At 44.3% G+C, this 20,765-nt stretch overlaps 1 protein-coding gene and 1 long non-coding RNA gene across 3 annotated transcripts in view; both read left to right on the top strand.

The window, feature by feature from the left end:
• The window catches only part of C1QTNF7 (C1q and TNF related 7), a 135,017-nt gene that overhangs the window by 46,712 nt on the left and 67,540 nt on the right, over nucleotides 1-20,765 (top strand). The window lies entirely within an intron of this gene.
• On the top strand, nucleotides 12,470-20,371 carry LOC145510056 (uncharacterized). The gene is made up of 2 exons (XR_014056652.1): nucleotides 12,470-12,659; nucleotides 17,749-20,371. It is a non-coding gene; the product is annotated as an uncharacterized LOC145510056 (long non-coding RNA).

Raw genomic sequence — 20,765 nt, 5'->3', positions numbered from 1 at the left:
CTCTCTTTTGTGAACAGACACAGGAAGAGGCAGCCATCTTCAACTACCCTTGGGTTCCCATGAGAACCTGACCATGCAGGCACCTTGATCTCAAGTTTCCAGACTCTTGAGCTGTGGAATGTCAATTTCTGTTGCTGGACTTCCCTTGTAGTCCAGAGTTTAAGAGTCCACCTGCCAATGCAGGGGACACAGGTTTGATCCCTAGACTGGAAAGATCCCACATGCCTCGGAGCAACTAAGCTTGGGCACTGCAGCTGCTGAAGCCAGTACACTTAGAGCCCATGCTCTCTGAAACAAGAGAAGCCACCTCAATGAGAAGCCAGTGCTTTGCAACTAGAGAGTAGATCCCGCTTGTCACAACTAGAGAAAGCCAGCACACAGCAATGAAAACCCAGTACAGCCAAAAATAAATTAATAAAGAATTTTTTTTTTAATTCTGTTGTTGAAGCCACTAGCCTATGAAATTTTGTTACAGCAGCCAAAGGTAACTAAGACAAGGCTCCATTAGAAACTTGGTCTTAACAGATCATCAAGTGCAAATCATAACTGCAATGACATTTGAAGAACGGATTTATGAAAGGGCAAAAGAAGTGAGTGTGATTATTAAACTTGAGCTGGTTTCAGCCTTGAGCATTTTCAAAGGTAAACACGAAAGTGAAAGTCGCTCAGTCGTGTCCTTCTCTTTGTGACCCCGTGACTGTATGTTCACGGAATTCTCCAGGCCAGAATACTGGAGTGGGTAGCCTTTCCCTTCCCCAGGGTATCTTCCCAACCCAGGGATCAAACCCAGGTCTCCTGTATTGCAGGCAGATTCTTTACCAGCTGTGCCACAAGGAAAGCCTCAATTCATCGGGTATTTTGCTGGAATGACTTCCAAAATAAAGACCCAATCGGGGTCAAGACTACAGATGCTTTCCTATGTGGTTGAGCAAATATGTTTTCTCCTTGTTTTTATTCTTACTGTTGCATGAGAAATGGAAGGACACTTAGACTCTAAGAAACCAAGTAGTGGCCAGCATGGGGAGACGAGTGTCAAGAGATGGGACGATGGGGGCAAAGGAGAAACATACTCCTTAAAAGGAGAAAAACAAAAAGTCAAGGGCCCAGGATCCCAGGCACTAAGGAGTGTGACCTGATCCCACAGATGAATGGGGCCTGACTGTGGGACCACACCATTGTCAATGTGTTCTCTGTGAAGTGCTGTGTTGGACACTGGCAAACACTGCTTTCCAATTTCAAAGCCTGCACAGGCTGCTATGTAGCAACTCAGTGAAGACCTCATTTGAATCTCACCACAGCCTACAGAGGTGAGCACAGCAGAGAGGGACCATGTCCTCAGGGATGGAACTATAGTTTGGAATATTTAAATGAGGCTCCCATGGCTAATAAGGCTTCCAGGGTGGCTCGATGGTAAAGAATCTGCCTGCCAAGCAGGATGTATGGGTTGGATCCCTGGATTGGGAAGATCTCCCCAAGAAGGAAATGGCAACCCATCCCCAGTATTCATGCCTGGAAAAGCCCATGGACAGAGGAGCCTGGCAGACTAAAATCCATGGGGTCGCAAAGGGTCAGACACAACTTAGCAACTAAACCACTACCACCACCCATGGCTGGAAAGTGTGAGAGGCAGTGGCCAAACCCTCTTTTCTGATCCCCGAACTAGTGTCCTTTCCATGGCAAACGTTAAACTTTCCCCTACCTTGCCATCTGATCTTGACCTGATTTTCCGAATCGAAAGTTTTCTCCATGCTCCATCCCATTTTCCAACCTATATTCTCCTCCCTCCAAGTCACTTGATGGCTTCTTCTAGCACAGAAAGTAATATTGGTGAAACATGAGCATCTCTAGAAGAGAAGCATGTAATTTGGGCCAGGTTGGTAAAGATCCATCATATACTGTAATTGCTTTCTTCCTTGATGAAGCTTATTCACAGCAATCACCATACTACTGGGTTGACCAAAAGGTTCATTCAGATTTTTCTGTAAGATGTTATAGAAAAACCCGAACAAAACTTTTGGCCAGCCCAACATATGACCAAGCAGGGAGAGCTGTTATTAGGATCCCCATTTTACAGCTGGGAAAACTGAGACACAGAAGAATTAAGGACAGAAGTATCCAGTGATATGTGTGCTAAACATCAAGAAAGTGAAAATGCTGGTCTTTCAGTCTTGTCTGACTCTTCAAGACCCTGTGGACTGTAGCCTGCCAGGCTCCCCTATCCATGGAATTCTCCAGGAAGATTCTCCAGTCTCCGTGGTGGCTTCAAAGGTAAAGAATCTGCCTGCAATGCGGGAGATCCAGGTTTGATCCCTGTGTTGGGAAGATCCCCTGGAGAAGTGAATGGCTAATCACTCCAGTATTCTTGCCTGGAGGATTCCATGGGCAGAGAAGCCTGGTGGGCTACAGTCCATGGGGTCTCATGGGAAAGATCAAGAGCCAGATTCCAAACCTTTGTGTCTTCACCTCCAAACAGGAGACAGAGCTTTGGTTTGATGACCAGGAAGTCCTTTGGTTCCAATCCATTCCCTCACCACTCGTGTGGTCCTAGTTTAGGTTTGTTACCCCTCAACTTGATCTCTTGCCTCTGTGAACTGAAGGGGCTGGGTGGCCTGGTCTCTAAGAACAATCTCTAAAGAGGGTCATGAGAAAACAGTCACGACCCTCCCCGAAGACCTGTCAAAGGTGCCCCTGGTTTCCCCCAGCAAGAAACATGAGACACCGTTTCACGTGAATTTTACACTTTCAGAGCAAATATCATCCAGACTCTTTGTGCTGCTTCTCAAGTGCGATTCAGGGAGTGAGCCAATGAAGAGAGGAGGAGATTTGTTTTTGTTTGTGAGGTTCACAAACCCTTCTTTCAGGCTCAATCAAACCATTGGGAGGTCTGCGTAGGCCGCGGCACCTCCGTGTTGCGTGGAGCTGGCTGGTCCCTCTCCCTCCCTGCCTCTGCTCAGTCTGGGAAGATGCTTTGGAAATAAACCAAGAAATTACTTATCAATCTAAAGCCCCAAAGAGCTATGCGTCCTCCTCACTGCCAACGGGAAGAGGATTTCACGGGAAAGCTCCGCATCTGTGTGCAGTGGAGTTCAAAGACACCGGCTGCCAGAAGGTCTTGTGAGGGATGTAAGTACAGCGTCCACTCTCGCGACTGAAACGAACAACTTCAGGCTTTTTTCTCCCAGAGATGAGTATTTTTGGCTCGCGCGGGTATTCCTCTTTCTCTGCTCTAATCTGAGGGTGAGGGGGTGTTTACTGACCCGGACTTACTCAATGACACATCTCCTCTGAGGGCTGCTCCTGCGGAACAGAAGAAAGAAAGCAAAAGCCGTCAGAATCGGCTTTGCTGGGTTCATTTTGCAAAAAGCCCTGGACTGTGTAGACATGCTCCCTCGTGGCTATAGATCCATAAACAAGAGGAATGTGAGGTTCGTGTGTGCACTTGTGGAGCAAACGGAAGGGGCTCCATCGCCTCCCACAAAACACAAAATTGTCATCACGTCTGAGCCTAAATAATTCAAGTGAAAGGTGTTCCCTTTGTATTGTAGGCTTTTGAGTACAGGAGAAAGAAAATATTACCACTCTTATTCTCCTGTGGAGATTGCCGTGTAGCAGTATAAACTGTGTGCTCAATTTATTTTTGCAGTCAAATGCTCTACCACTGAGCTATACCCCCCTCAATTTATTTTGGGCTAAGGATGCTGATTTATTAACTTTTATTTGTATATTTACTTTTATTACTTTTATTTTATTACTAAAATAAATAATAAATGCATTATTATTTATTTTATTAAATAAATGTGCCTGTCCCTGCACGCGGCTGTAAGGGAGATAATACATTCATTGCAATATACGAATGTAAATATCTAGACCGTGTGCGTAAAACTGGGTTTGTATAAATGGTAATTGTATGAATGGATCGTGTAGTTTCATAAATAACACATGGCTCTGGAGCATGTGTCTTTTACGAGTATTTTCAATCAGACTGTGGTTAAGGGTTGGGAAGTCATTGCTGGAATGTAGTTCTTTTAAAAGAAATAGCTCTGTTCTGATGCACCTCTGTTCCACGGCTTTCCCCGGGACTTCGTGTCCTCGTGTCCTTTTCCAGGGTCCCTCATGAAGAACCCCATGGCTGCGGGAACACATGTGGTGCAGGGAGTCATGAGATGGAAGGATGCACACTTGGAATGTGAAAGGAAATTCTTCAAATATGGGGAACCATGTACTGAGCCTTTGCCATGTGTTTGGCGCGCTGCTTGCCATGTGTCGCGTGGTCTGCAGAGCAGGTGGCTTTTGTTCCAAAAGCAGCGTGTTTGGAACCAGAGCACTTGGAAACATGTCCCCAATTAGCCTCTGTGTGACCCAGTGTCAGTTATTTAACTCCTCTGTGTGTCAATGTCCTGTCCATAAAATAAAGGTAATGACAGTGGGGAACCCAAGTTTGATCCCTGGATCAAAGGAAGATCCCCTGGAGAAGGGAATGGCAACCCACCCTAGTATTCTTACTTGGAGAATTCCATGGACAGAGGAGCCTGGTGGGCAATGGTCCATGGGATTGCAAAGAGTCAGACAAGACTGAGTGACTAACTTTAATTGATTAATTAATTAGCAGCATTCACGTGAATCTTGAGAATTAATGGAAGTATTGTTTTCGGTTGTGTCATACATGAGCTACTGTTTTGTTGTTGTTGTCACTCAGTTGTGTCCAAATCTTTGTGACCCCGTGAACTGTAGCCCTCCAGGCTCCTCTGTCTATGGGATTCTCCAGGCAAGGATACTGGGGTAGGTAGATCCCTTCTCCAGGGGATCTTCCCAACCCAGGGATCGAACCCAGGTCTCCCACATTGCAGGCAGATTCTTTACCAGCTGAGCCACCAGGGAAGCCCAGTGAAGGATGGTGATGGTTATCCTCCAGGAGACCCTCTTTCTATGCCTACTAACCAAAGCAGGTCCCCAGGTCCCTGTGCTAATAGTTCTTCAGAGGGTTTGGATGTGCATCAAAGCTGAGCAGTTGCTATCCTCAACATGTTTTGTAAACTGGACAAAAATGGATCATGACATCTCATACAGACTTCACCTGAAGAAGGTGAAAAGTTCTGTTAAGGACAAGAGAGCTCTTTTCCCCATTCAAATTTACGGATTACCCTGTGGTCAGAATCAATGTTATTTCAGAGTTATTTACTGTCTTGTTTCTATCCCAGTGTTTTCCTCATCTCTTGGCACACATCACCTTCTAAGCCGTGACCATCTGAACTGCTTGTCATCAACCCCTCTGATTGCATCAGTCTCCGATGATCAGCAGAAGATAACATTTCTCTCCCTTAGGAGGCTTTTTGTCACAAGTCAGTACAACTTGGTGGAATTCACCACCATATTCGAATAGCATGAGCTGTGTCCCTAATATGAGAAAATGACTCAATCAGCTTTACACAGAAAACCAGCAACATAGAATGTTTACTGTGCTGAATAAAGTATCATCAGATTGATTCCTCTGGAGACTAAGGCAGCACAGAAAGATACAAGCCAACAACAGGGGGATGTCATAACCCAATCTGGGAGCTTCAGATGCCTCAGAAAGAGGCCGCGGAGGGTGTGGGAGAACAGGAACCACTGAACGTTGAAAATAATTTCTGGTGATTCTGGTGAATAACTTCAGGGTGTGAAGCGACATATCCCTGGCTTTGTATTCTGGCTTCACCACTTTCTACCTCCAAGACTTTCTGGTGTGTCACCTCTCAAGTGTGTGTAACAGGCACAAACGTCTCAGCATAGAACCCAGCATAGCAGGTGCTCAGCAAACAGGGGTTCCTTTCCTCTCCACTGTGGTCCATTCAAGCCACAAATATTTATTGAGCACTTACTATGTGCCAAGTATTATTGTAGATAGAGAAGTAAAGAAGCACCTAAGACTATCCCTTCGTATCTTTAGATGAGGAGACAACAGAATTACAAATCATAATGTAATTTGGGAAACTGAAAAGTGCTATGAAAAAAATAAAATCTGATCCTGAGACAAGAGTGACTAGCAAGTGCAGAAAAGGGGATAGTTCTTCAATTAAGGTGGTCAGGCATTGCCTCCAAGGAAGTGGTAGTTAGCACAGTCTGGAATCATAAGGAAAACACCAAAGCCATGGTTAAGCCACTAACTCACCATGTGATGCTAAACAAGTCACTGAAACTTGTTAGGTCTTGGCTTCATGACCTACAAACTGCAGAGCTGGAGAAAACCTCCGGGGCTTCTGTTAGTCCTGAAAGTGTGTTTTCACATTTCCTTTCCCTGTCTTGGGATCCTATGCCATGAGTAACTGTATGAGAAAAAAAAGTCCTTGAACTAAACTATACTACAGTTATTTCATTCTTTCATTCCATCTCCTGGGGATTTTTTCAAAAAGTTTTTCCTAGTATAGATAAATGAGTAGGTCCTCAATGAATGAAGATTAATTAATGATTCTTTTCATAAAGCTCAAATCATCACAATTCCTAGGGATTACATTGCTGGAAAAGACAAGAACCACCGTATGGCAGATTTTTAGGGATGAATTGTGTAGCTTCCCAATGACTTCATGTGTGGCTTCGAGTCTGAAATTGCACATATGTCAGCTCAGCCAAGACTCGAAGCTGCCAGAAGTTGGCTGACCCAGCGCTCTACTAGCCAAGAGTCATGTGCATGGCTTTAAAAGCCAATGCCTGGTCTGAAACATTTCCTTTCTTAAAATGGTGCAGCAGACCTCCTGTGGGGCTGATTCGGCATCCATCCAAAGTGAAGGTCGCAGTACAGATAACCTGTACTCGAGGAGTCTTTGTCTCTAAATTCGCCAAATATTTGTGGCCAGAGTATTCTTGGCTGTGATGATCCAGATGACGGTCTAATTCCTCCACTTTAGTGTGAGCACCGTGGGGTAAACCCCAGTCATGGGTCAACAGCTTAGAACAAAAGCTTTGTGTGCATGGCAACCTAAAATGGCCAGGTCAATATTTTCGATTCTCAAACACTGATATTTGGCGCTTAATTTATAAAATTGTGATCTCTCCAAATTGCAAACACATTTTTAAAAGTTGTTTTGAAGACACAGCCCAATGTTAGAAAATTCAAAGTTAGAATCAAAAGGCTGAAGAGTTAGAGCAAAGAGGATGAGACTGGGACACTGGAGTTAATGAACCAGCAGTAGAGAGACAGAAAGTCGCTCAGTCGTGTCCGACTCTTTGCAACCCCATGGCTATCCAGTCCATGGAATTCTCCAGGCCAGAATACTGGAGTGAGTAGCCTTTCCCTTCTCCAGGGGATCTTCCCAACCCAGGGATCGAACCCAGGTCTCCCACATTGCAGGCAGATTCTTTGCCAGCTGAGCCACAGGGAAGCCCTTGTAGCAGAGAGAGTTGTGGGCAATTCCGTGATGTTCCTTGAAGCTCTAACATGATTGTAAGCAGTGAACTGTTATCCAGTAGGGAGAGCAATGGGGTAGGGAACTACTATTGTGCACTTACTTTTTTTTATTAATTTTTATTGGAGTATAGTTATTTTACAATGTTGTGTTAATTTCTGCTGCACAGCAATGTGAATCAGCTGTACATGTAGATATATCCCCTCTTTTTTGGATTTCCTTCCCATTTAGGTCACCATGAAGCGCTGAGTAGAGTTCTCTGAGCTATACAGTAGGTTCTCAGTAGTTGTCTACTTTACACTGTTGTTGTTTAGTCACTAAGTCTTATCCGACTCTTTTGTGACCCCAGGACCTATAGCCCACCAGGCTCCTCTGTCCATGGGATTTCCCAGGCAACAATACTGGAGTGGGTTGCCATTTCCTTCTCTAGGTGGTCTTCCTGACACAGGGATCAAACCGGTGTCTCCTACATTGGCAGATGGGCTCTTTACCACTGAGCCACTGGGGAAGCCCTATCTATTTTATACATATTAAAGATATCAGTAGTGTATATGGTGCTTCCCAGGTGGTGCTAGTGATAAAGAATCCACCTGCCAATGCCGGAGATACAAGAGAGGAGGGTTTGATCCCTGGGTCGGGAAGATCCTCTGGAGTATGAAATGGCATCCACTCAGTATTCTTGCCTGGAAAATTCCATGGGCAGAGGAGCCTGGCAGGCTACACTCCATGGGGTTGCAAAGCATCAGACACAACTGAGTGACTGAGTGCACACACATGCACACACACACACATACACACACACACAGTAGTGTATATATGTCAATCCCAAGCTCCCAATTCATCCCACCCTCCCTTCATTTCCTTGTGCACTTATGTTCGATGCAAATGACATTTCAACCTTTTACATACATTAGCTCCTTGCCATGATCCTATTGTAGTGTGGCTATGTCTCTGCTTATTTTACAGATGAGACTCTGAGACTCAGTGTAGTTGAGTAACAGTAGTTAAGTTCATCAGCCAGTAAGTGGCGGAACTGCAAGTGGAATCTAGGGCTGCCTTAGTCCGCAACCAACCATCATGCCACTTGACTACTCTGCTTCAGAAAGGTAAAGGACCTTTTAATTCCCACATGCACTACACATCCTATTTAAGTTAAAAAACAGAATTTACTGCAAGTTTTTACATGTTGAAATGGCCTCCTGAGGGAAGAGGCAGAAGATTTGTGTTCTTCGGAAGACTATTAAAACCAGATCAGTTATCATATACATCTGGTATGACTCCAGTGTGGTCCTTCCCCAAAGTGAAAAGATAACAAAATGATTTCCCAAGTTTCCTTCTAGTTTTCCCATCTGAAGAGGAACTCTATCGCTGCAAAGCAGAAATGAGGGTGACGGGTTTAGTCCCCACTTCCTACTCTCCCTCTCCTGCTCCAAGCTGATTGCTTTGGCTGGAGGGACGGCTAGACTACTTTCTGGAAGAACTGTAGCCACCGTAGCCACTCAGTCACTGCTAGTCATTTTCCCACAATTAGGGATGGATCTGAGCTCTCTCCTACTTTGTGCCCAACTAAATGAACACCATTCCAATGAATCTATTACCTAATTTGAGCCTATACTTCAAATGCTTCAGAACTATAAATCAGGACAAAAGTTGCATTAAAATGGAACATTGTTGGAAAGCAAGAATGTCTTTTAAAATTCTAGCTATTATGTGTATCAGCTAGGATTGCATTTGTGAGTATTAGAAAGCCCAGTTTCTTTCACATGGAAGAGGTTTTTCTCACATAAGAAGAAGTTGAGAAGTAGGGGATCAAAAGATGGTGTGACATTCTCTAATCACCAAGAAACCAGAGTCCTTTTATATTCCTATTTCACCAGTGTTAGCATGTGGCTTTCATCCTCATGAGAACAAGATGGCTGCTGCAGCCCCAGGCATTGAGTGCATATCCCAGACAAGAAAGCAAAAACCTTCTTGTCAAACTTTGGCTTTTATTTGGGAAAGAAAACCCTCTTCTGGGACTTTCCATATGCCTCTTATTGTCCAAACTGTGTCAAACTGCCATCACTAGCTGCAAGGGATCTGGAAGTTTGTACTGTTTCCAGTCTTCCATATAGAAAAAAAGGCAGGGGAGAAGTGGATTGGGATGGGTTGCAAGTGAGCCAACCTACAGTATTTGTCAAAATATGCTATAAATATGTTTGTAATTTGATACTACATTACATAAAAAATTTTAGCTGCATCTATTTTAGTACTTGATTGGGAGCATGAAAATAGTTTTTGAAAAAACGTGATAAGAAGTAGGGACAAAATTCTATCTGAAGTACTACAAAGTAATGGAAAGAAGTGGATTGGATGTCAGATCAAAGTGTGAATCCCAGCTCAATAAATAATTAGGTGTGGAATGTATCTGGGCCTCAATTTCTTTTATTCAAAATAAGAGTAATAATAGCTACCCATAGGATTGCTTTAGAATTAAATTAAATAATATATAAAGAGTCTGATAGGTAATAGATATTCAAGAAATAGTCATTCTCTTCTCTTTTGCTTTGCATCTTTTATTCTGCAAGTGCAAAAACCTTTATAAAACCCAACTCAGCCAAGAGCTGACAGTTGAAGGCTCAACCCTTTGATTGCAAGAAATTAGAACAAAGCCACTAAATGGTATGTAGGCTTTCTCGATCAACACACGCCAAGATTCTTTCATTTTGGGCTTCATCACATTATCTTAGCAAACCAGACAAAAATGTCTAAGCAATTTTGTTTTTCAAGCTGCCTCGTATGCTTCAAAGTGCCATCTGCTTGTGACATGTTACAAAACCGAGTCAATAGAGCCATTTGGTGACCTTTTAAAAAGTGACTTCAGTGTTTGTTACCAAGGGATATGGTTCCTAGAATTTGTGCAATTTGTTCTGTGTTGTTGAGATGTGAACTAAAACCTTCACAGAGACATTCAGCTGTTTCAATACATTATCTTCATCTTACCCCAGGAAGCCAGGTTTTAAATTGACTTTCTTTCCATTTTAATTATCTCCCCATGTCACTCCGACCTTTCCAGTCAAAGATGGATGATTAGAGCTTATCACCTCATAGTCACCGCTGTGAAATTAGAAAGAGGAAGCAAAACAAACCGAAAAGAGCTCACAGATTTGCAGAGCTGAATCCAGCCATCAGCCAAAAGCTGATTTCTGCACTATCTTAAGGTGGAGAAAAATGAGAGAACGCAGTTCAAAGCCATGGGTTCTCGTTCACATATGAATTCTGTGACTTTTAACAAACTATTTCAATTTATTCTTTGGACCCTTAGCTGGAAGAAAAGGTGAACATGCCTGCCCCTCCTCTCTCACGTGGTTGATAGGAAGATCATTGAGGCAACATGCTAGTCCTTGTTGTTTAGTCACTCAGTCGTGTCCTACTCTGCGACCTCGTGAACTGTAGACCAACAGGCTCCTCTGTCCATGGAATTTCCCAGGTGAGAGTACTGGAGTAGGTTTCCATTTCCTTCTCCAGGCGATCTTCCAGACTCAGGGATCAAACCCATGTCTCCTGCATTGCAGGCAGATTCTTTACCATCTGACTCACCAGGGAGAGGACCATGTCCACACGTTGAGTCACCTGGCCCCAAAGTAGCTGTGCTTGTACTCAAAGACGCAAGTCTTTACTGGAAATGTCCTCCTGAAAAGTTTTCCTGGAAACACTCCTTTCAAACCCTCCTGATATTGATTATTCTGTCCATAAAAACCTCAAAACCAGAACAGAAACCATGGAGACACTCCATTGTCCTTATATGTTTCTTGCCCTATTTAGACACTTCTGCAGACACATCCTCCAAGCCTCTCACCTTTAATGGTCAGTCCCTAATTTCTAGCTGGTCTTGGCTAGAACACTGTAGAAACCAAGGAGATCTTGGAAATCTATCACAAGGTTTTGGCCTTCAACTTGGTGCAGCTTGGAAACAGTCATCACCACCTACTCCCAAGCACAGGATGGCTGGACATACACAGATGCTTTTAGGGAGTAACCTCTGAAGAGTGGATTTGCCTCCTTCACCCCTTCTGGTATTGTTCAGTCGCTAAGTCATCATCCTCTTAGGGTCTACAGTGTGCCATTAACCAACAAATTTTATTTTCTTTGAAAGAACAAAGAGCACGGTGGTTAGAGGTGGGTCAAGGGAGCCAGGTCAAGGTTATTTCAAGGACAGAAAGAGACTTGCTCCTTAGTACAGGCTGAGAGCAACCAGCCAGTGGTGGAGGTTGAAGATATAAGAGAATGAGAGAAGGTCATCCAGGTGAAGTGAGAGGTGAGTTGAAACAACCACCCCTGAAAGGTTTTCCTGTTGTTGTTCAGTCCCTAAGTTGTGTCTGACTCTTTGTAACCCTATAGACTACAGTATGCTAAGCTTCCCTGTCCTTCACTACGTCCAGGAGTTTGCTCAGATCTATGTCCACTGAGTCGGTGATGCCATCTCATCCTCTGACACCCCCTTCTCCCCCTGCCTTCAATCTTTCCCAGCATGAAGATCTTTTCCAGTGAGTCAGCTCTTTGCATCAAGTGGCCAAAGTATTGGAGCTTCACTTCAGCATCAGTCCTTCCAATGAATATTCAGGGTTGATTTCCTTTAGGATGGACTGGGAAAGGCTTGGGCTTGAACAATCATGAGTCCTGAGTCACACCTGTGTCCACGGAGAGAGGCAGGAAGTGAGAGAGGATGGATGGGAATGTGAGTAAATTAAGGATGGTTGTGTGTGTGTGTGTGTGTGTGTGTGTGTGTGTGTGTGTGTGTGCGCGCGCACATGCGCTTAGTCACTTCAGTCATGTCTGACTCTTTGTGACCATGTGGACTGTAGACCAACAGGCTTCTTTGTGCATGGGATTTTCCCAGCAAGAATACTGGAGTTGGTTGCCATGCCCTTCTCCAGGGGATCTTCCTGACTCAGGGATCAAATCTGGGTCTCCTGCATTGCAGGTAGATTCTTTACCACTGAGCCACCAGGGAAGCCCAAATTAAGGATAGGAGGGAAATTGAAGGAATCATGATGATGCTCTTTGTTCCTTCTCTAGAAGGTTGGAACTGGGACCATTGCTTAAGATCAGGACAGTGAGCTGGTTAAGTGTGTATTGCAAGCATCCAGAAGAGAGTAAGTAAGCACTAGAAAAAAAATTATATTCCCTTCTTTCTGCTTGGTAGGTTGAAATTGATAGCAAATGTTTGTCTCCAAGAAGCCTCGTATAAAAATAGCCACCATGACACCACCCATATATTTTGCATTTTAAGTGAAACACGTGAGCCTTCCCGACCGAAGTTTTATTTTAAACCCTGAACCATAAAGACCTCTCTAAACTCATCTCAGTTTTGGAAATAACTTGTCCCAAGCGCAGCCTGTGTCAGAGAGGCCCTGACCACACGTATTCTTTCTCCGTGACCCACGAGTCTGGAGAATGTTCTGGAAATTCTCCAGCAGAGAGGTGCGCGCAGGAGGAGACGTGCTTTCTTGGAGCTTTGGATTTTAGTGCTGTGGAAGTTGCTGCCGACATGACAAACGAGAGGGAGATAATTTAAAACACGGGCTGTTCGCCTGTTCGGCCTTTGAAGATTTTAATAAGCATCAGCTTTCCCGAGCGGATCAGGTTCTTCGCTCCCAACGTTTCAGATTTAGACTGTCTCCCTTGGATTATTTAAAATCGTAAGGGTCAGTTAGGGAAAGTTTTGTGCTCAGACTTGAGGGGAAGCTGGTGGAAGAAATGGAGCAGGCGGTGGCGTCTGGTGGGAGTTCTGGCTTCTCCTTTCCTGGCCCGCCCTCCCCTCGCCCACGTTATGATGGGAAGAGCACAGACAGCAGTGGACCAGGTCTAGATTCAGTCAGGGTTTCAGAAATCCCAGGAGGAGAATTCTCTCTTGAGAACAAGGGAAGGAGTTTGGGGATTCTTGAATAGTGATTTTCTCACTCTCTCTCTTTATTTCTTCCTGTCTCTCCGTCCATGCATCTCAGTCTCCTTTTCTCTCTCCCTCCCTCTCTCTTTTTCCTTTTCTCTATTCCCCTCTCTTTCATCTCCTTTTAGAATTTTTGTTTAATTTATTTTTGGCTGTCCGTGATGGCTTCCTCCGATCGCGGTGAGCAGGGGCTACTCTCTAGTTGCAGTGCGCATGCGTCTCATTATGGCGGCTTCTCTTGTTGTGGAAACACGGGCCTTCGGGCTTCAGTAGCTGAGGCGCACAGGCTCAGTAGTTGCAGCCCGCAGGTTCTAGAGCACAGGCTCTGTAGTTGTGAGGCATGGGCTTAGTTGCTCTGTGGCACATGGAATCTTCCCGGATCAGAGTTTGAACCCGTGTCCCCCTGTATTGGCAAGTGGACTCTCCACCCTCCATCACTGAGCCACCAGGGAAGCCCCTCTTTCATCTCATGTAACTGAGTAATTACTGGTCTCTTTGGCTTTCCTATTAGCTCCTGTATTAGCTCAGACGGTAAAGAATCTGCAATGCAGGAGACCTGGGTTCAATCCCTGGTTCAGGAAGATCCCCTGGAAACAGCAATGGCAACCCACTCCAACATTCTTGCCTTGGAAATCCCATGGACAGAGGAGTCTGGTGGGCTACAGTCCATGGGGTTACAAAGAGTCGGACACGACTGAGCAACTGACACTTGCCTTGCCTGTTGGGACTCCTGGTTACCACAAAACCACTACAGTCGTGGGGAAACAGGATTAAGAATCCACAAAAGGCTGGCACTAGTCTAGGCACTTGGGACAGAGCTGTAATGAAAACAAACTCCCTCCTGGCAGAGCCCATTTGAGGGACAGACAGACAAAGAAAACACAGGGGTGTGTGTGGGGGTGTGTGTGTGTGTGCGCGTGCATGTGCGCGTGCCACAAGTGATGAGGACCATGAAGAAGAAAGTGAAACGAAAGAAGGCAGGTGTGTTGTTTAGACAGATGGGTCAGAGAAGCTGCTGCTGCTGCTGCTAAGTCGTTTCAGTCGTGTCAGACTCTGTGTGACCATAGACAGCAGCCCACCATGCTCCCCCGTCCCTGGGATTCTCCAGGCAAGAACACTGGAGTGGGTTTGCCATTTCCTTCTCCAATGCATGAAAGGGAAAAGGGAAAGTGAAGTCGTTCAGTCATGTCCGACTTCCAGCGACCCCATGGACTGTAGCCTACCAGGCTCCTCCGTCCATGGGAATTTCCAGGCAAGAGTACTGGAGTGGGTCGCCAGTGCCTTCTCCATCAAAGCAGCTGGGGCCATGGAAAGCCACCATCTGAGCTGAGACTTGAAGGCAGAGGAATGAGCCACACCAGCACCTGGGCTGGGCTGTAACAAGCAGGAGAGGAGGCAGGACTGATGATGCTTGGCTTGTTGCAGGAACAGGAGGATGCCAGGTGACTGGAAAGAAGCACGTGAGGTGGACATGTGAGGTCAGAAGGGAGTGGAGGTCCAGAGCATCTCAGACCTAGGGCTTTGAGCTTCATCCTGAGGGATGCTCAAAGCTTTTCCCGGGCTGTGAACAGGAGAGTGCTGACAGGTTCGGATTTAAATTCCAAGACCACTAGGACCATTGTTCTGCAAATGGACTGTCAGGTGGCCAGGCTGCTCAGTAGATTTGCCAGGATGCTTATGGTTTCAACACCGATCGCAGGCTCCCTTGACAAACAATTCACAATAAAGTGGACATACATTGAAAGTTTGACAATCTTCACCTTACAGATTACATCTTTTTTTTTTTTTTATAAATTTATTTATTTTAGTTGGGGGCTAATTACTTTACAATATTGTAATAGTTTTTGCCATACATTGACATGAATCAGCCATGGGTTTACATGTGTTCCCCTTCCTGGACCCCCCACCCACCTTACATTAAGCCGTTCTGCCTAACGACAGACAGACCCCATCGTAAGACCAATCAAAAAATGTAATGAAGTTGACTAAGGACATTCTATTTGTGGCATTTTATTTCACCAGCCAGAAAGCTTGAATACCAGACTGTTATGTTCAAAACCAGACCTAGAAGCCAAAGGAAAAAGCTGTCTGTTTGTTTTTGTTTTCCCTGGACCTGCCTTTGCTGGCAATGGCAGTAATATCCGCAGAGAGCACGAACCATGCCTGAGTCCCAGCCCAGCCCACCAGGGTTCTGGGGTCCTTCTTCCGTGTTTGTGACCCAAGAACCAGCTCTAACAAAATGTTCCTTTGCTTGGCCTCTTTCACTTGAGACTCCTCCAGGGCCCCCGTGGAGGGAGGCTGACTACAGAAACTGTGTAATTAAAGACTTAGATGTGTGTGAGCACTCATGGGCCCCCATTAAATAGTGTTTATCAACATTGCTAGCTTTTTTAAAATTAACTTTCATTGGAAAGACCAATGCTGAAGCTGAAGCTCCGATACTTTGGCCACTTGATGCAAAGAACTGATTCACTGGAAAAGAGTGACGCTGGGAAAGATTGAAGGCAAAAGGAGAAGAGGGTGACAGAGGATGAGATGGTTGAATAGCATCACTGACTCAATGGACATGAAATTGAGCAAACTATGGAAGGTAATGAAGGACAGGGAAGCCTGGCACGATGCAGTCCATGGGGTCACAAAGAGCCAGGCAGAGTTTAGCGACTGAACAACAATGGTTGCTTTACAGTGTTGTGTTAACTTCTTCTGTACAACAAAGTGAATCAGCCCTATGTAGACATACAGCCCCTCTTTTTTAGATTCCTTTCCATGTAGGTCACCACAGGGCATTAAGTAGAGTTCGCTGTGTTGTACAGTAGCTTCTTGTTAATTATCTATTTTATGCATAGTATCAATAGTGCTGGACGGAGGAGCCTGGTAGACTGCAGTCCATGGGGTCGCTAAGAGTCGGACACGACTGAGCGACTTCACTTTCACTTTTCCCTTTCATGCATTGGAGAAGGAAATGGCAACCCACTCCAGTATTCTTGCCTAGAGAATCCCAGGGACGGGGGAGCCTGGTGGGCTGCCGTCTATGGGGTCGCACAGAGTCAGACACGACTGAAGCGACTTAGCAGCAGCAGCAGCAGCTTTAATTATTTCATCAACCTGTACACATCCCTCATACTCGCCAGATATTATTCTAAATGCTCTGTACTCGGCAACCAAAAGCATGGATGAAAATACCTACCCTCAATCATCTTTCATCTTATGAGGAGAAAAGGTGATACAAAAATAAATAAACACGCAGTGTCAATGAAAAAAACGCACAATGTAAGAGTTGCAAGTTACATTTTATTCGGAGAACTTGCTAAGAACTAGAGGCCAAGAGACAAACTCTCAGATAATTCTGAGGAACTGTTCAAAGAGGGAAAGAGGGAGCCAGGATAGATAGGAGTTTTTGCTGTAATCAAACATCAAAAGATAACTGCTAATCACAAACAAACAACTCAAGTTAATGATTTTACTGCTTTTCTATGTTCGGGTAGATGCAAGTGTCTGTCCTCATTGAAACCATTTCTGAGCTATGCATCTTAACTGTCTAGGGCCAGCGGCCTGTTTTTCTCCATGCTGAATCCCCTCAGGGTGCGCCGTCTGGGGCGGCTGCAGTGGCTGAGAGCTTGTTGACCACAACATCCTTTGTTTACAGGAATGGCAGGCAACCTTTTTTGTTTACTGAAGAGGCAGGACACATTTTTTGTCCACAATAACGTGTTAGATGACACATATGATGGAGAAAATAAAGTTTAAAAGGGTGTGGAATGGTTGGATTTGCAATTTTAAGAATAATGGTCCAGAGAAGCCTCATTGACCAACTGCAGCTTGAGAGCAAATCTTTAAAAAGTGGTGGAAAATGATGATACAAGTGCAGATACAGGTGTAGACGTCAATGTAAGTGTTGGTATAGGTATTGGTATAGATGAAGCTACAGGTAAGTACAGATGATAAACAGAAAATAAATGTAAAAAATTAATAAACAGAAACCTCAATTAAATAAAATTAGGAGACGAGAAGGGGAGGCTCTCATGCCATGTGATCAAAGACTCCTCTTCCTTTCTGGCAAGGGCTCAGCCAGTTAAAAGCCACCAACTCTGTACCAGAGCCCTCCCAACTTCCTCTTCCTCTGACCTGTAGACTGTCACACAGAGGGAAGTCAGAAAGAGAAAAGCAAATGTCCTGTATTAACACATATATGTGGAATCTAGAAAAATGATACAGATGAACCTATTCACAGAGCAGGAATAGAGACACAGACGTAGAGAACAAACATGTGGACATCAAAGAGGGAGAGGGAGGTGGGATGAGTTGGGGGATTGGGATTGACATATATACACTACTATGTATAGAATAGACAACTAATGAGAACCTACTCAATGCCCTGGGCTGACCTAAATGGGAAAGAAATTTTTAAAGAGAGGGGATCAGTTCAGTTCAGTCGCTCAGTCGTGTCCGACTCTTTGCGACCCCATGAATTGCAGCATGCCAGGCCTCTCTGTCCATCACCAACTCCCAGAGTCTACCCAAACCCATATCCATCGAGTCAGTGATGCCATCCAACCATCTCATCCTCCGTTGTCCCCTTCTCCTCCCGCCCCCAATCCTACCCAGCATTAGGGTCTTTTCCAATGAGTCAACTCTTCCCATGAGGTGGCCAAAGTATTGGAGTTTCAGCTTCAACATCAGTCCTTCCAATGAACACCCAGGATTGATCTCCTTTAGGATGGATTGATTGGATCTCCTTGAAGTCCAAGGGACTCTCAAGAGTCTTCTCCAACACCACAGATCAAAAGCATCAATTCTGCTGCGCTCAGGTTTCTTCACCGTCCAACTGTCACATCCATACAGGACCACTGGAAAAACCATAGCCTTGACTAGATGGACTTTTGTTGGCAAAGTAATGTCTCTGCTTTTAAATATGCTATCTAGGTTGGCCATAACCTTCCTTCCAAGGAGTAAGCGTCTTTTAATTTCATGGCTGCAGTCACCATCTGCAGTGATTTTGGAGCCCCCAAAAATAAAGTCTGACACTGTTTCCACTGTTTCCCCATCTATTTGCCATGAAGTGATGGGACCAGATGCCATAATCTTAGTTTTCTGAACGTTGAGCTTTAAGCCAACTTTTTCACTCTCCTCTTTCACTTTCATCAAGAGGCTCTTTAGTTCTTCTTCACTTTCTGCCATAAGGGTGGTGTCATCTGCATATCTGAGGTTATTGATATTTCTCCTGGCAACCTTGATTCCAGCTTGTGTTTCTTCCAGCCCAGCATTTCTCATGATGTACTCTTCATATAAGTTAAATAAGTAGGGTGACAATATACAGCCTTGACGTACTCCTTTTCCTATTCGGAACCAGTCTGTTGTTCCATGTCCAGTTCTGACTGTTGCTTCCTGACCTGCATACAGGTTTCTCAAGAGACAGGTCAGATGGTCTGGTATTCCCATCTCTTTCAGAATTTTCCACAGTTTACTGTGATCCACACAGTCAAAGGCTTTGGCATAGTCAATAAAGCAGAAATATATGTTTGGCATAGTCAATAAAGCATAAATAGATGTTTTTCTGGAACTCTCTTGCTTTTTCGATGATCCAGTGGATATTAGCAATTTGATCTCTGGTTCCTTTGCCTTTCTAAAACCAGCTTGAACATCTGGAAGTTCACGGTTCATGTATTGCTGAAGCCTGGCTTGGAGAATTTTGAGCATTACTTTACTAGCATGTGAGATGAGTGCAATTGTGCGGTAGTTTGAGCATTCTTTGGCATTGCCTTTCTTTGGAATTGGAATGAAAACTGACCTTTTCCAGTCTTGTGGCCATTGCTGAGTTTTCCAGATTTGCTGGCATATTGAGTGCAGCACTTTCACAGCATCATCTTTGAGGATGTGGAATAGCTCAACTGGAATTCCATCACCTCCACTAGCTTTGTTCATAGTGATGCTTTCTAAGGCCCACTTGACTTCACATTCCAGGATGTCCGGCTCTAGGTGAGTGATCACACCATTGTGATCATCTGGGTCATGAAGATCTTTTGTGTACAGTTCTTCTGTGTATTCTTGCCACCTCTTCTTAATATCTTTTGCTTCTGTTAGGTCCATACTATTTCTGTCCTTTATCAAGCTTATCTTTGCATGAAATGTTCCTTTGGTATCTCTAATTTTCTTGAAGAGATCTCTAGTCTTTCCCATTCTGTTGTTTTCCTCTATTTCTTTGCATTGATCACTGAGGAAGGCTTTCTTATCTCTCCTTCTATTCTTTGGAACTCTGCATTCAGATGGGACTATCTTTCCTTTTCTCCTTTGCTTTTTGCTTCTCTTCTCTTCCCAGCTATCTGTAAGGCCTCCTCAGACAGCCATTTTGCTTTTTTGCATTTCTTTTCTGTGGGGATTGTCTTGATCCCTGTCTCCTGTACAATGTCCCGAACCTCTGTCCATAGTTCATCAGGCACTCTGTCTGTCAGATCTAGTCCCTTAAATCTATTTGTCACTTCTACTGTATACTCATAAGGGATTTGACCTAGGTCATACCTGAATGGACTGGTGGTTTTCCCTACTTTCGTCAATTTAAGTCTGAATTTAGCAATAAGGAGTTCATGATCTGAGCCACAGTCTGCTCCCATCTTGTTTTTGCTGACTGTATAGAGCTTCTCCATCTTTGGCTGCAAAGAATATAATCAATCTGATTTCGGTGTTGACCATCTGGTGATGTCCATGTGTAGAGTCTTCTCTTGTGTTGTTGGAATAGGGTGTTTGCTATGACCAGTGCTTTCTCTTGGCAAAACTCTATTAGCCTTTGCCCTGCCTCATTCTGTACTCCAAGGCCAAATTTGCCTGTTACGCCAGGTGTTTCTTGACTTCCTACTTTTACATTCCAGTCCCCTATAATGAAAAGGACATCTTTTTTGGGATGTGTGTATCCATATATAAGAGGGGATATATGTATACAAATAGCTGACATATAAAAAGAGGGGCTATATGTATACAAATAGCTGACTCACTTTGCCATACAGTAGAAACTAACATAACATTATAAAGCAACCATACTCCAATAAAATTTTTAAAAAAGAAGAAAAAAGTTCTTCCCCTGCCATACCGGGGCTTGCACACAGTTCAGTGTGGTTTTGCAGAGCACAAATTGCAATTCTCTGCTGATCCTGAATAAACCCTTAGCTACTAAACAACAACAATAAGATAACAGAAGATACCTTTATGAGTCTCATCACCTAGGAAATTCCAAGAGTTTTAGAAGCTCTGTGTCAGAACCTAGTGGAAGAGCAAATGTATATATATCACAATATCACAATGACATAGAAACAGAGATTCAATAGAGACAGAGACACACATCTGAGGGAAATCTTTCCAGGAAGAAGAATGTAAGCAATCTTTCTGTGACAGGAATATGCTTCAGAAGCAGCACAGGGACAGTATGGTTGGAGCCACAAAGAGTGAAGGAGAGAGAAATAGACTAT

The sequence above is a fragment of the Giraffa tippelskirchi genome, chromosome 1 (genome assembly GCF_054371585.1).
Source record: "Giraffa tippelskirchi isolate mGirTip1 chromosome 1, T2T-mGirTip1v1.2.pri, whole genome shotgun sequence".
In the NCBI taxonomy this organism is placed as follows: Eukaryota; Metazoa; Chordata; class Mammalia; order Artiodactyla; family Giraffidae; genus Giraffa; species Giraffa tippelskirchi.
Note: the sequence above shows the minus strand (reverse complement) of the source record. Positions and strands in the feature narration are given on the sequence as shown.